The sequence below is a fragment of the Polyodon spathula genome, chromosome 10 (assembly GCF_017654505.1).
Source record: "Polyodon spathula isolate WHYD16114869_AA chromosome 10, ASM1765450v1, whole genome shotgun sequence".
In the NCBI taxonomy this organism is placed as follows: Eukaryota; Metazoa; Chordata; class Actinopteri; order Acipenseriformes; family Polyodontidae; genus Polyodon; species Polyodon spathula.
Window position 1 is genome coordinate 25,033,358 of NC_054543.1, and position 14,274 is coordinate 25,047,631.

Genomic DNA, 14,274 nt, shown 5'->3' on the forward strand with positions numbered 1-14,274 from the left:
GCAGCAACACCGAGGACAATGAGTGAGATAGAATACAGTACTGGTGCTCCGAAGAATCAGGGCACCGAGTGGAGGCGTTATTGACATGATGGGGCACTAAAGCACAAAGGCACGGAGCGTCTAAGCACTGAGGGTGCCAAAGCACCAAGGCTCCAAGGCACTGAGAGGCGCCTAGTCAACACAACCCAGGGTAGCGCATAGCCATACACCGGGGTGGATACACAGACGCAAGTGGCTAAGGTAGGCAATCAGGAGAGCAGCACAGGGAAGCACACAGTGCTGCACCAGGTTGCAGCATGGAGATAATCTTGTTCTGGACCAAGTGCAGTTGCACAGCAAGGCAGCACGTAACGTATACCAGAGTAGAGCACAGGCTCAAGGAGCTGCAGCATGTTAGACAGGAAAAAGGTGCATTTTATTTTTTTTTTACTGCAAAGGCAATAATAGGAATGACAGCCAGCAGAGTCACTCAGACGAGGTGACAAGCCAAGCCTCGGAGGAGGGTGTTCTCCCTGAAGTTGTAGGTTGAAAGACAACACACACACACACACACACACCAATGCTGCACAAGCAGTCACACTCTTACGATGGATAGCCAAGAAAAGGCAGGCGGTGAGAAAGAAAAAAAAGACACTCAAATGGAGCCACTGATTCCACGAGAACGGCAAACCACCTCTCATCACAAATGCAAGTCAACTGCAGTTGACTCGGAGGAGCTCTCTCAAAACACATTCAGATTAGTGATACAGATTTCTTACCTTTCCATAGTGAGAGGCAAAAGAGGAAGCGAGCTCCATGGAGTGACTACTTATTCCCTTGGGAGGCAGGACCGAGGACGTCACTCCACGGAGAGGCCTATCGGCAGCTCCGACATAAAATGCACAGTGAATACCTACCTAAGGCAGACATATCCCAAAAGTATTGGTCGGTGGTTGTCTTCAAATTAAAAGAGAACTGTGAAGTTTCCTCTGTTGGTTTGCTGTCACAGTTAGCACTACATATATATTTAAAAATGTTAATGTAGATGTTTTAGTTCAGCTGAGTGCATTTAAGAGGAACCCAAACAGACATATAAGCTCTTTCAGTGGAAAAGATGGAACATGCCCACCTGAACCTATGGAGCCTTTAATGGCTTACTCACATTAACAAATGTCCCTCTTATCTGTATAAAAATATCCATTTGTAAGCTTTCAGGCAAAAAGGTTGGAGATGGTTTTTGATTCAATTTTTTAAAAGAAATGTTTGTATATTTTCTTGTTCATGTGTTTTTATATATATATCATTTGAATAGAAAGTTAGTCACTGAACTTTCTGGCAAATAGAAAGACTGTTACTTATATCTGTTAGGAAGTATCACAGAATGCAGTTAGTCTTGTGCACCACCTGCATGCTGTAAACACGCCTTTACTTCTCAAAATAGACTTTCTAGCAGTTCTTCTGCTACAGGCATTAACAACAGAACAACAAATGAGATGGATGCAGAAATTGTATCAATTAAATATGCAAATAAAACCAAGATTAACTGAGAAAAAATGTAGTAATCACTTGACAGCCCTAATATATATGCCCATGTACAGTGAGTGTTAGCACATTCTACTCATTGCTTGTTATGTTAGTTATTGAGTGATTGGCATGCAGGAGCACTACAAATGTACTTAACCAAGGTTATGTAAGTTGTGAGCCCATAAGGTTAGTTGAGTAGCTGAACGTAGCAGAGACAACTCTTGTGAGTGTTAAGTCAGCAGTAACAGTTGCAATAACGTCCCATTGCATAAAGAAACAGTGGTGATTTTTACTGGATACACAACACAAACTACTCCACAAACTTTCTCTGCACTGTAGATCTGAACCCCTTAGGATTTTCATATATTTCAAACCTAATGTTATTAGATCTTAATCCAAGTCCTAATAATAAAGATAACCTGATTAAACAAACGACACAAAAACATGATTTTCAACATTTATTTATCCGCAAATGATTCAACATTCAATATCTGTGTGTGAAAAAGTATGTGAACCTTTAGATTCAGTAACTGGTGGCTCCCCCTTGAGCAGCAATGACTTAAACTAAACATTTCCTGTAACTGTTGGTCAGTCTCTCGCATCGGTTTTGAGGAATTTTGGCCCATTCCTCCTTACAGAACTGCTTCAATTTGGTGACATTTGAGGGCTTCCTTGCATGGGCAGCTCACTTCAGGTCCTACCACAACATCTCGATGGGGTTTAGGTCCGGACTTTGACCACGCCATGCTAAAACGCGGAATTTGTTCTGTTTTTGTAGATCTGCTTGTATGTTTCGGATCATTGTCTTGCTGCATGACCCACTTTCGGTTCAGCTTCAGCTCACGGATGGATGGCCTGACATTCTCCTCTAGAATGTTCTGATACATGCAGAATTCATGCTTGTGTCAATGATGGCAAGCTGTCCAGGTCCTGAAGCAACAAAGCAGTACCAAACCATTACACTCCCACCACCATGCTTGATGGTTGGGATGAGGTTCTTCTGTTAGAACGCAGTGTTTGGTTTTCGCCAAACATAACATTTCTCATTGAGGCCACAAAGTTCTACCTTTGACTCGTCTGTTCAGATAACATTGTTCCAGAAGTCTTGTGGTAATCTGTGACACCTGCTTGATGTGGGAAATCCGAGAAAACCCAGCGGAGCTAAACCAAGTGTGAGTAAAGTGCCACGCGATCCAGGATTTGCATAAACTAGTAAGTATGCTAGAAATGGAGCTGGAAGAAGTGAGACAGCAACAGGATCTTGAGGAACTGGCACACCCACAATTCATGGAAGTCTGCATCACCCCTAACAGACTGAAAGCCACCAGGGAGATAGAAGGTCAGAACAGCTGGGTTCAGGTAGGCAGAAGCAGGGAAAAAAAGAAACTTCGTCAAACACAACCACCAGAAATCAAAACAACCAACAGATTTGAGTCACTTCAGAATTTTGATGAGCAGAACCAACAACAAGAGAATGAAAGGAACAACATCCAGGACCCTATTGACAGTGGTGACCAGACAGCAAAAAGAAGGGAGGTCATGATTGTTGGGGACTCCATATTGAGAAACACAGCAAGTTCAGTTCGCAGTTTGGACCCCCTTACTACAACAGTGTGCTGCCTTCCGGGAGCCTCGGTCAAGCACATCACTGAGAACGTGGACAGGCTCCTAGAACGAACAGGAGACGACCCGGTAGTAGTCGTCCACATCGGTACAAACAACATTGGAAGAGACAGACCAAAATCCCTGCAAAACAAATTCAGAGAGCTAGGAAGGAAATTAAAAGAGAAAAGAAAACCAAAACTGTGGTATTTTCTGGTATACTACCAGCACCTTGCAAAGGGACCATATGGACAGCTGGAAATAATTAATCAAAACGCATGGCTGAAGACGTGGTGCACACAGGAAGGCTTCACCTATCTTGATCATTGGACCACATTCTACAACGAGGACTATCTGTATAGACGGGATGGACTGCATTTAAATAACAAGGGAACTAGTCTACTCGGAGAAAAGATCCTCGAGCAGGTTCGGAAGCATTTAAACTAGAAAGGAAGGGGGGAGAAATCAACAAAAAAACAGAAGGGAGACCGCATCAAAACAAGAACAACAACTCAGGTAAGACAACCATTAAATGTATTTATCTAAATGCTAGAAGTATCAGAAACAAAATTCTAGAACTTGAAGCTACTGCACTAACAGGTAACTATGATGTGATAGGTGTTACAGAAACGTGGTTAACTAGAGTGATGGGGACGAATATAATATTTGTGGGTATACACTGTATTATCTGAGAGTGATGGGGACGAATATAATATTTGTGGGTATACACTGTATAGGAAAGACAGGCAGGACAGAAGAGGAGGAGGGGTAGCGCTATACATAAGAAACAGTCTTGAAGCCCAGGTGTTAAACCTGGACAAAGAAAATAAAACCGAATCAATATGGGTCAGAATAACAGACAAAAATTCAAAAGGCATAATAATAGGAGCATGCTATAGACCGCCAGATTCAGACGGTGAGCAAAATAATCTGTTATACAATGACATTAGAAATGTGTGTAGCAAAGGAGAAGCCATACTAATGGGGGATTTCAACTTCCCCCAAATAAAATGGGAAAACCCGGTGGGTAGCGCGAAGGATGAAATAGAAATGGTGGAAATGACAAATGACTGCTTCCTAACACAATTTGTGAAGGCACCCACTAGAGGGGAGGCATGCCTTGATTTAGTCTTTTCAAATAACGAAGACAGAATAACTAAAACAGAGGTCAGAGAACCACTGGCAAACTCAGACCACAACATGGTCTCATTTGAAGTGTTTTTTAAATCCCCAAAAGTAAAGACTAAAGCTAAGGTTTACAATTTTAGAAAAGCAAACTATGAAGGCATGAAACAGAGACTAACAGAAGTAGATTGGAGTAAAATAGAGAAAACACCCACAGAAGAAGGATGGTTGTTCTTCAAAAATGTAGTACTAGAGGCGCAAAACAATTACATCCCTAAAGTAGACAAATCTAAATGTAAAACTAAATTGCCAAAATGGTTTAATAGATCAATTAAAAAAAATATTCAGCGAAAAAAGGCACTTTACAGAGCATTAAAAAAGGACCAAAAAGAAAGTACGCAGAAAGAGTACACAGAACTGCAAACGCAAGTCAAAAAGGAAGTTAGAAAGGCCAAGAGAGAAATAGAAATGAACATTGCTAAGGGAGCTAAAACCAATTCCAAAATGTTTTTCCAATATTACAACAGCAAGAGAACATTCAAAGAGGAGATTAAATGTTTAAGAGATACAAATGGCAAAATCGTAGAGGAAGAAAAAAAAAATAGCAAATATGTTAAATGATTACTTTTCACAAGTTTTTACAAAGGAAGATACTGACAACATGCCCCACATGTCATCCAGTTCCTATCCAGTTTTAAATAACTTTAGCATAACTGAGGCAGAAGTGTTAAAGGGACTAGGAGCTCTTAAAATAAACAAATCCCCTGGGCCGGATGAGATCCTCCCAGTAGTACTCAAAGAAATGAAAGAAGTAATTTACAAACCGCTAACCAAGATCATGCAGCAGTCTCTTGACACAGGGGTGGTACCGACAGACTGGAAAATTGCAAACGTAATACCGATCCACAAAAAGGGAAACAAAACTGAACCAGGTAACTACAGACCAGTAAGCCTGACTTCTATTATATGCAAACTTATGGAAACTATAATAAGATCCAAAATGGAAAATTACCTATATGGTAACAGGGTACTGGGAGACAGTCAACATGGTTTTAGGAAAGGGAGATCGTGCCTAACTAACTTGCTTGATTTTTTTGAGGATGCAACATCGATAATGGATAATTGCAAAGCATATGACATGGTTTATTTAGATTTCCAGAAAGCTTTTGACAAAGTCCCGCACAAAAGATTAATTCTCAAACTGAACGCAGTTGGGATTCAAGGAAACACATGTACATGGATTAGGGAGTGGTTAACATGTAGAAAACAGAAAGTACTGATTAGAGGAAAAACCTCAGAATGGAGTGTGGTAACCAGCGGTGTACCACAGGGATCAGTATTAGGTCCTCTGCTATTCCTAATCTACATTAATGATTTAGATTCTGGTATAGTAAGCAAACTTGTTAAATTTGCAGACGACACAAAAGTAGGAGGAGTGGCAAACACTGTTGCAGCAGCAAAGGTCATTCAAAATGATCTAGACAAGATTCAGAACTGGGCAGACACATGGCAAATGACATTTAATAGAGAAAAGTGTAAGGTACTGCACGCAGGAAATAAAAATGTACATTATAAATATCATATGGGAGATATTGAAATTGGAGAAGGAATCTATGAAAAAGACCTAGGAGTTTTTGTTGACTCAGAAATGTCTTCATCTAGGCAATGTGGGGAAGCTATAAAAAAGGCTAACAAGATGCTCGGATACATTGTGAAAAGTGTTGAATTTAAATCAAGGGAAGTAATGTTAAAACTGTACAATGCATTAGTAAGACCTCATCTTGAATATTGTGTGCAGTTCTGGTCACCTCGCTATAAAAAAGATATTGCTGCTCTAGAAAGAGTGCAAAGAAGATCGACCAGAATTATTCCGGGCTTAAAAGGCATGTCATATGCAGACAGGCTAAAAGAATTGAATCTGTTCAGTCTTGAACAAAGAAGACTACGTGGCGACCTAATTCAAGCATTCAAAATTCTAAAAGGTATTGACAGTGTCGACCCAAGGGACTTTTTCAGCCTGAAAAAAAGAAACAAGGACCAGGGGTCACAAATGGAGTTTAGAAAAAGGGGCATTCAGAACAGAAAATAGGAGACACTTTTTTACACAGAGAATTGTGAGGGTCTGGAATCAACTCCCCAGTAATGTTGTTGAAGCTGACACCCTGGGATTCTTCAAGAAGCTGCTTGATGAGATTTTGGGATCAATAAGCTACTAACAACCAAACGAGCAAGATGGGCCGAATGGCCTCCTCTCGTTTGTAAACTTTATGTTCTTATGTTCATCTGCAAGTGTAAATTGTTTGGTTGTGCATGCATGTCACATTTACGTGCAGCTGTAGGTCAGCGAATGAGATTTATAGCCAAGCAAACATGTAAATGGGTGAGCTAAAACACAAAAAGAATAGTGAGTGAGCTGTTTGCTGTAAAGACATAAGAATCGAGGAACAGAAGTGGCTTTCTTTAAAACATGCTGTTTCAAACTCATGGAAAACACCAGGTTCAAGATGAATGTGATGCGTCAGGTGCAGACAGCTAGAAAAGCTGTGCAGCTTCACTATTTGCTGTACAAATGCATTGTAACAGACTTTTTTCCTGCGCAAAGTGGTTGCAGCTGTTGTTCATACTTTAAATACAGGCTGCATTTGCGAAACTGGATACATTGACATTTGAGTAGATGTGCTGAGTTTGTACATCTCATACAAGAGATTGAAACATATCAAATCTCAGCCAACAGAGAACCCAAAAGGCAGAATTTATTAAACATTAGAGAGATGTGGGTATGTGACAGTAAGAGATATTTGAGGTATTTTAGAATGGCAGGTGAAAGGTTTGACAATCTGTTAAGGCTGTAAACCTTTCCAAAAAAGTTGCCAGTCGCAAGATTGTAGACGATGTAATTCTGAAAGTTTCAGAGACTCTCGACTCCGACCAGAAATAATGTCCGAGTCTGAAGTATGTACTGCAAGTTTTGTGCTCTAAACTAACACACAGGTGCGCAAAAATAATTATACAGTTCTCATGCTGGTCACATGTATAAGGGTTAAGGTTAGGGTAGGGTACATGTTATTGGTTTTGTTTTTATTTTAGACTTGTTTTAATTATTTTGATTATTGTTCTTCCCCTAAGTAGAAAAGAGTTGTGTTATAAGTGGAATAAACCACTTCGCCCCATGCGGTTCGCGTGATTATACCACTTCTGGGGTGATTAAAGGCCCTTGGCTTCAACTCAAGTGTAATCACCACCGTAGGTGTGGTATATATCCCTGGAACCGCCTGGCCTATCGTGTATTATACCTTACATATATTATAGTGACAAATACATTACAAACCTTTTGCAACTTCAGTTTGAGAATTTCAACAGTTTATGTTTTTGCAGTTTTGGTTTAAATGCTTGTGGTTCCTAGGAAAAATAATAATATATTTTAGTAATTGTTTTATCTTATGAATATGTTTGAATAAGAGACATTAATTGATTGAACTTGATCTACAGTAATACATTTCTATGCTGAAAAGATATGTTCCCCACATCAACCTTATTATTACGAACCATCTCAGAACAGAAGTAGTAGACTACTATGGATATCACCTGCTCCTCCCCCTCCCAATGTCAAACCTATTCACTGTGTAGCCTTGTGGCAACGTGCCCCACCCCTGTGCTATTTATTTGTGTTTTATGTTGTATGCAGTGTGTTAATGTTGGTATATCATTGGTACATGGGAGATAAATGGGTCTGTGTAACACCAGTGATTTAAAATATATTTTTATTTACGTAGGAGAATTGCACATCACTCCACGTGCAGATTAAAAAGTATACAGTGTGTGGACACGGGAGTGCACTACTTTAATTCACTTGCAGTTGTACCAAGCTTCTAATTGAATGATGATTGAATGATTAGCAATCGAGTCTCAGTACAGCTGCATAAAAGCAGCATGTTTCAGTCACTCGGGGTTGTGTGTTCGGTGAGTGAAGAACAGGTGCGGAGAGGAGAAAACAAAGAAAAGTAAATAATTAAACTCACTGTGTTTGTTCGTCCGCTGTTTGTTAGTGTCTGTTTTGTTTAGTGTGTCTTTATTTGGGCCTCATGTGCCGTGTGCTGTTTTTGTTCAACCTTTTATTTTCTGTTTGTTCATTTATTAAATGCTGAGCACAAGCAAGCGCTCAGCTTCACTAAAACTTCCTTTCTGTGTGTTTGTCTGTTCATCTGCTGTTTGTTAGTTTCTGTTTCGTTTAGTGTTAATTCATGTTGTTTGTCTGCTTATTCTGGTCCAAGTGCAGTGTGCTGTTTTGTTCAACTGTTTTGTTTCTGTTTGTTCATGTATTAAAGGCTGAACACAAGCAAGCAAGAGTCCACGTCTGTCTGTTCTATTTCTGGTCTGACGTCACTCACTACAGCCATTTTTGTGACAAGCCTATATCATGTAAAAATTTACCATACCATATTCCTTAGCAAGTTAAACTTCATATTCACAGTTTATCAGCGTCTTAATCATTTATAGTTTTTCAGCTTGAGCCGACTATCCCCCTAATATCATTCCCTTCCATTATATTGTACACCTGTAAGTTGTATTGCAGTAGCAGCTCCCTCAAAAAAGAGGTTCACTTTAAAGCTATATACAAATGTTTATGTAAAGTGTTACCGGGACTATATAACTATATTGTTTTTTTGAGTTGGGGGTTAAACTAATTTTTTTTAAGTTGAGAATAAGGAAAAGAAACTTGCCTACCGTTTACCTCAACCTAACAGACAAAATGCTTGAGTAAGACGCTCAAAGTCAGACACTGACACCCGTCGGTGAGAGTGGAGCCTTAGCTGGAACTGTTTATTGAGGGAGAGGGTACCACTTTTGTTGATTAGTTATATATATATATATATATATATATATATATATATATATATATATATATATATATATATATATATATATATATATATATGTATGTTTTATTTTTATTCCATAAATGTAATAGAACAAAATATCTACAAGCAGGAAAAAATAAAAAAAAGTGTCACCTTTATAACTTGGACGAGGAGGTGCTGCAATCCACAAAAAAGTATAGGTAAAACCACCCATGTCGTTCAGTACAGTCTAACACCTCAGGCTTGCTTGCGTATGACGAAGATGAACATCTCTTTATGGAGAAATTGAAGAGAATGAAATTGAGTGCGCTACCGTGGATGCAAGTCTGAATGTCAACAGTAAACTTTATAGTGTAAACTCACAAAAGCAGTCTTAACTTAAAATAACCACACTAACGATCACTCTGCACAACTGAGAAGCAGTTGTACTGTCCTCACTAAGGAGATACTGCTGGCCCAATATCTATAACTAACTAAGTCAGCAAGAGTGACAGACAGCAAAAGCAGGGACATCAGTGGTGTCAATTTCACGAACAAACTTTATTTTTGTAAACTATAATGTACTAAATTAAATATAAGGACAACAACATATTGCAGAGAACATTTAGTGGAAGGTACAGGTGAGTAAGAAAGTAAAGTGAACTAAACAAACATCCAAACAAACCAACACTAAAGCGAAATGAATGTGGTGTCCGTTGGGCCTCCAATAAACCCACACACAAACACCACACCCATACAAAACCAAACACACTGACAGGCCAAAAAGACAAAAGTGAATGAATAAGTATATGGGGAAAACAATTACAAAGACAGTCTTGATGGCAATGGATGATAAATGAAATTTAGGCCTAACAAGTCCAGTGAAGCAATGCACATGTAATCCAAAGTAACAAAAGAACAAAACCAAAATTACAGGAACCAAAGTATCAAAGTAAAGTAGCAAAAAACTAGTAAACAGAAAAGGAATAATCTCACCAACAAATAACAAAGTCCCGAATAGAGTCCTGTACTGAGGATGGTGGATGAAGATTGATGAAAAAATAGCGATCGTAGAAAATGACGAGTCTGCTGAGTAGTACCGGGTTTGATTGGTGAACAGCCATTTGGAAAATATCAGGAGAATCAGGATCAAAATGGAGACTGAACACGCTAACAAAAAACAACCCCTAAACAGACCTTGAACAGCAACTAAACTTAAACAAGTAACAGTGTAAACAAAAAAGAAAGGTTTAGACAAAGTACAAGATTAACAAAAGAGTAAATGGATGCACCCGTATTTATCTAAAATAAAGTTACACAGTAATTAAGTAATATGCTGTTATTTGTAAAATGAATTCCTCACAAGAAAAGGGAGTCCCCTCCTTCCTAGCCAGCCAGCTTTAATATCAGTACTGGCTTCAAAGGAGCTCTGAGATTGGAGGAGTGGATATCTGAATGAGCCAATGGGGGGAGAGGATGAACAGAGGGTGATAGCAAGGAACTATGGGAAATTGAGTTTTAACCTGGCCAGGTTACTGACCCTAATAAAAGGGACAGGTGGGTGAAACTTACACCCACTTTATGGAGCAAGTGAATTGCTACAACACTACCTATTATTAGGCCTAATTGTTAGAATACAATTTTATGTTTCCAGAACGAGGTTAATCCGTTTCTGAAACAGGTGTTTGTTGGAATTTTTAAAATGGAAAAACCTACCCCATTATCATTTTTGCATCTTTTTTTGTCAAGATTTGTTTTAAGTTATAAAATTACATCACCTATTAATAATTGTTAATAATAAAAAGTTTCATAAGACATAATATAAGCAAGATATTTTTTTTTACTTTAAAGAAAGTTTTGTGTTACCTCTACGACGTTAATCCATTTCTGAAAATAGGTTTTTGTTGAGATATTTAAAAAGTAAACACATAATAAAAATGTCAGTTTAGTTATTTTTACATTATTGCATCTTTTTTGTATAAATGTATTTATTTATTATTATTATTATTGTTATTACAGACACCCTTACCCAGGGCCCATCTAAGACAGTTAAGGTCTAAGGGTTGTCACAAAATATACACATTTAAAAAATCATAGTACAATAAGAGTAAGTACAATATACAACAACTTCAGTCCTAATTAGAGCATGTTTAACTAAGAACTAAGTTTAACTAGTTATAATAATCAGATTAATTTGAGTAATTTACTGAATTTGCTATATTTACTAATTAATGCTAATATATACTTGATTTTTCCAGGAATGTATTTTTGATTCAACATCTTTTGAAGAGGAGAACCCAATTTATGAAGGATCAAACATCACAAAGGTACAGTTGCTTGCAATGTTGATGGCCCATACATTGAAACATCATGTGTCTGGCGTAGCATTAAAAGACATGTTGGAGTTGTTGAATGTAATCGCACCAGGTTGTGTGCCCAAATCTATGTGGTTTCTTAACAAAACCTTCTTTCACTTAGGAACATTACTATTGCCCAGGATGTCTTTTCTACCTAAGTCAGAATCCACCTGACAAGTGTAATGAGTTCAATAGTGTAGTAAGTCAGAAGCAGTGTCTACAGGGTAGTAATTCTTTTTGGTAATGTTTTTGTTACAGGGTAATTAGACAACCATTAAATGTTTATTTGTGTGGTCGGGGGTTTGTTGTTTATTTATTTTTTTACTTTGAATCAACCTCTTTCTATTACCGCGTTTGGGATGTAGTAATGTGTTTTTTTTCCTTGTTTGTATTCCCTTTGTTGTGCTTTGTGTTGCACCTTGCCCTTCCCCACAAGGAAATGACAGCTGCTTCCAGTTTACGCTGATGAGGAGAAAGCCACTGAATGATGCAGCTGTGAACTTCCATGAGTTTAAAAGTGACAGAGGGGAGAGCGAGAGAGAGGACGGGGGAGCGAAAAAAGAGAGAAAAAAGAGGAAAAAGAAGCAAAGACTGGAGGGCGTAAAAAAAGGGGAAGATTGAAAGCAAGAGCAGAAAAAGACTGACGGAGACGAGACAGGAAAGCAAAGAAAAAGCACTGAGGAGATGATAGAAAAAAATACAAAGGGAAAATCAGAGCGAGAACGAAACACTGCCACAGGGAAACGAGACTGAGGGCTACAGAGAAAGCAACGAAGAAACCAGAGAAAGAAATCAGAGTTACTATTACAGTGGGGAGGCTAAGTATCCTTTTAATTTATACACAGGCTTTGTGTGTAACAAAAGCTGTTTTCTTGTGCTTGTTGTATATTAGAATTTGAGTTGTATTTATAAGATATTTGCAAGTGGTTATCACTGGGAGGGATGATCCAAGGTTTATTTGTGTTAAATGTTAAATGTTTTCCTTTTGAATTATCACATTGTATTTAGTTTGTACTTGATTGATTTTGTGTTTGCATGGGTGAATTTTGTTAAGGTTGCACTTTTTTTACTTTGTTTTATTTTGGATTTAGATATTTGTTGTATTTTATTTATTTACATATATATATATATATATATATATATATATATATATATATATATATGTGTGTGTGTGTTTTACTTTGCTTGCTATTTTATTAGTGCTGTGTTTTAATTGCATAAGCCTTTTTTGTATTTTATTCATTTTAATTCTATTTATGTATAATTAGGGAAGGCCGTAGAGTAAATAATGCTGACAGGTATAGGGTTCAGCCAGTTAACGCCATGTATGGGAGAAAGCTAATCGATCAACACCGGTCCTGTTTTAAGGCCCAAATAAATTGGGGAATGGCACAGTAGTGACTAAGACACCTATATTTACCAGACTGTAAGGGAAGCCATAGTCGTAACCCCCTCAGGATTAGATAGCTGTTAGGAAGAGGCTCTCCACTCATTCTATGAAGTACTGTATGTGTTTGTTTGTTTTAATTTTTTAATAAATCATTGAACTGCATTTTATGGTGGTTGTGTTCCTGTCTGGGCTGGTGTGGGATTTGAAGTAGTGTGGCTCCTCTACAGAGTGCTTTGCAGACCTGTGTGCAACCTAGACCTATATAAAGAGTTCTTTTTTAACCTAACGTGTTATATTTTTTGGTTTGCATGGTGAGAATCCATTCTGGCGTAGTCGGCTACTTTAAATTATTGCTTCGCCAAGTAAGAGGTGGATAGGGACCGCTGTCTTTAACGCCACACTCCACAATGTGATGCAGTGGCACATGCTATAGTGCAAATTTTCAAACAATATAATGGTGCTTATGGTTGTGGCTTTTGTCTGCAAAAAGGGAGAGGTTGTACCTCAGATATGGTTATATGTGTGTATTTTCTTGAAAATGAAAAGGCACCTCTCAGAATAAAAGAGGAAACAATCAGTTATGCCGAAAGAGTTTGTGTTCAATCTGGGAGTGGGAGTTAAAAGTGCCAGTCGCCTTCTGTTGCTCTCTGAATTTAATATTAAGGGTTTTGTTCGTGATTATATGCACTTTATGTGCAGGTGTGCTTAGGTAATTCAATAATCTATGGTTTGATACTAAGAATGCAAATCAAGATTTGTCATTGATGCGCAACTACAGAAACTCAAACCTCCCAATGAAGTTCGTTGTAATCGAAAACCGTTGTCTAAGAATGCTTACTGGAAGGCATCAGAATGCAAGGCTTTTCTCTTGCTGTATTCTCCTGTGATCCTTAGTGGTGTACTAAATAGAACTTTTTGCAAGTGAATGCGATATACATCCTTCTGTCACTGAAAAACAAATGAACTGTGCTGAGAAATCATTAGGTTATTACCATAACCCTGGTATCCTGAAAAGAGAATGACAACCATTACCGAACGGGAAGAGCCTCTCTGACTGTCAATCACTGAGCAAATATACAAAAGCTGCTCTATTAGGGTCCTGCTGTGTCCTTCCCACCTCCTGCTGAAGACGGACGTCCTCAAAGTAGCACATTACCATTTTCTTTCGAAAACAGAGGTCAGCTTGTAGCAATTCACATGCTCCATAAAGTGGGTGTAAATTTCACCCACCTGTCCCTTTTATTAGGGTCAATAGCCAGGCCAGGTTAAAACTCAATTTCCCATAGTTCCTTGCTATCATCCTTTCCCCCCATTGGCTCATTCAGATATCCACTCCTCCAATCTCAGATCTCCTTCAAAGCCAGTACCGATATTAAAGCTGGCTGGCTAGGCCAGGAGAGGACTTCCTTTTCTCTTGAGGAATCCATTTTACAAACAGCATATTACTTAATTATAGTGT